We start from the raw sequence: 2,823 nt of genomic DNA on the forward strand, positions 1-2,823 counted from the left end.
CTATGCAAAGAATGTGTCTTGATTTGTTATGTCATTTATTTTATAGCAGCTGCAGGCTATGGACCTGGAATGAATGTGTTTAAATGTGTTTTAATCAAGTAAAATTGTCATTCATGGGGCTCAGGATGTAGAAGACAGAAAAGTATTCTCTGAAGACTACATTTATTAAACCATAAGTGTCAGAAGTGACACAGTAATGAAAGAGCCAACATGGTGCCCTATGCCTCAGTGTGCTTCAACAGCCGATTTTGGTTTGATTTGGAAATGGGATATGTTCAATATTAATTAAATTTAAATAAACAGTCGACCAGTAATCTAACAGTCAGTCTGTGGAGCAAGTTGAACATCTGATAAACTACAACAGTTGTTGGTAACTGGGTCAAAATTGGGGTCAAAACCATCGCCAAATCCTTTTGATCATTTGATCATTTTCATTTCACCATATCGGACTGACACAGACTTTCTTGGGTGTAGCAGGTGTTGATCTACGTCATGACAACAGCATTAATAGAATCACTTCCTGTTTTGCAATTTGTCTGCAAAGTAAAACTCTTGTTACAAAAAGTACTCTGTTGAACAGTAATGAAGCACATTCACATTCATTATATGAAAAACCTTGACTAGAACATTGGTGCAAAAAAACATAATCTGATTGATCATAGGTCACTTTTACAGTTTCAAAAAGAAAACTGCAACCAGCCTCACCACAGACCAAGTAAACATCCCAACAGGCAGGTTTAGAACGAGCACTGCACTAGTATAGGAAACAAGGGAAGTTATGACTCCAATCTAATATGAGTCAACTATGCTCACAATGGAAGCGGAAATGTGGAACAACAATCTTTGCTGACAGTACATATATATCATATGTATCGTATTAAGCTGCAGAGCTGTAAACTCACCACCTCAGACGGTGACCAGGCAGCTGCCTCCACCGCACTCCGACTTCCCCCTCTACATCTGGGTTCACATAGCTGACTGTACATGTCACAGCAAAATGATTTTTGCTCCACAGAACAGCATGAAAGCTTACCTGGAGACACGTTGGGGACCTGATAGTCCCTCGATGTGCAACACTGACTTGAAGTATCTTCTGGATAATCCCTTGGTCACCAGGACAGCACATGAGTTTGTATTCTTGGTTAATCCTCCGGTAAGAAAGAATATGAGACTAACCCTAAGGACTCCATGGTCACACTGGTTTACAATGATTACATCAGGGTATTCGTGTGTTGGACTGTTGCAAACTGTTTGCAGTATGTTGCTATTAGATTGAGACTTATTGTCCTTTCATTCTTCAACCACTCTTAAATCCACCAGCCTGACACTTTTATGACAAGCATGCTGTCATTTCTTATAACTGCAAACTGCTACGTCATCATTCATCCTGACAAACATTACCTCTCACAGTTAATCTGGAAAAGACCACAGGGGAAACAAATATCTCAGTTACAGGTTATTGTCCTGTAGCTAGTCTGTACATTGTGTATTTCCTTTATCTGTGTGGTGGTTGCTGAACATTACGCAATTGAGGTCTTTACAAAAACCATTATAAGCAGCAATAAACTTACACCCATTAGGACAACGTAGTGCTGAGAGGTGACAAAGAAATGAACCCGCAGGGGAAGGAGAAGAAGAGAGGAAGTAACAGACTAACAATAGAAAACAATCTCTGACAGTTAAATGAATGTAAAGGGTAGAAGAATAGAGCTGAGCTCTCTAAGGTGATGAGCAAGTGTATGAAACCAAATAGTTTCTATTCCATACAAGAATGTCTATTCATTTTTGGGCACGTCACTCTGGCATCTTCTCTATGAATTTGATCACTGAGACAAATTTCTGGCAGGTATCTCATTTGTCAGACAAAACTATTTATTTGGGGATCTCTGAGGAAGCATCAGGGTGAGTGAAGTTTAAGAAATTAGAAAAAATTCCAAATCTCATTTTCACAAACTGACAAAGCTGACAGTCAGTCAGTCGCTGACACATAGACTAACTGGAATTATGTCTGTTCTGTAATCAATGCTGCTTGGACTTTGTTTTTTTGTTTTTTTGGACTTGGGACTTATCTTACATCATTATATTATCAGTGAGTGTATAGTCAACCAGTGGCAAAGCACAGAGTGAACACACTATCATGTAGCATAAAGGTTTTACAGACTTATTATTCAGTAAGTTTGAGCTTTTTTTAACATAAATGCCAAGCTTCTGGCATGAAACATTTAAAAAGTGACTGGAACAAATTGTGTAAGAACCGGAAGCGCACTAGCGAAGGAAAACAGGAAACCCTACCTTGCAGTAACATTTAAAGTGATTTTATAGAATTGACCCAGACATTGACCTCATCCAACACTCTTCTTACATGTTACTTAATCACTCCACAGGTTACTGGGCTGGACCTGAGGCTGGCCACCCCTTAGACACACCCCTGCATCACACTGAAAAGTACCAGGGCAGTTCTGAACACTCAGTCAGGATCATTCACAGCTTACAGACAGGTGAGCCCTTTGAAAGTAAATTATACACACTGAATACTGACTAAACTGATCATGTAATTCATCAACATGCAGGATTAAAGGCATATTGAAATTGAATCATTCTGTGTATTTTACTTTGAAAAGGTCATACAGTAGTTCAGCTGAGAACCACTTCAGCCATGACATGTTTTAAAACAGGAAGTGTTGCTGGAGGTGTGAACTTTCTTTTACACTTTAATACTATGACAAGGCTGCCACAGTGAATATGGAGATAGACTCATGACAGCTTCATTATTCTCTGAAAGCTTTCATGAGTCAGGTTGTTCAAATTTGACTCAGGCAATGG

The sequence above is a fragment of the Hippoglossus stenolepis genome, chromosome 16, assembly GCF_022539355.2.
Source record: "Hippoglossus stenolepis isolate QCI-W04-F060 chromosome 16, HSTE1.2, whole genome shotgun sequence".
In the NCBI taxonomy this organism is placed as follows: Eukaryota; Metazoa; Chordata; class Actinopteri; order Pleuronectiformes; family Pleuronectidae; genus Hippoglossus; species Hippoglossus stenolepis.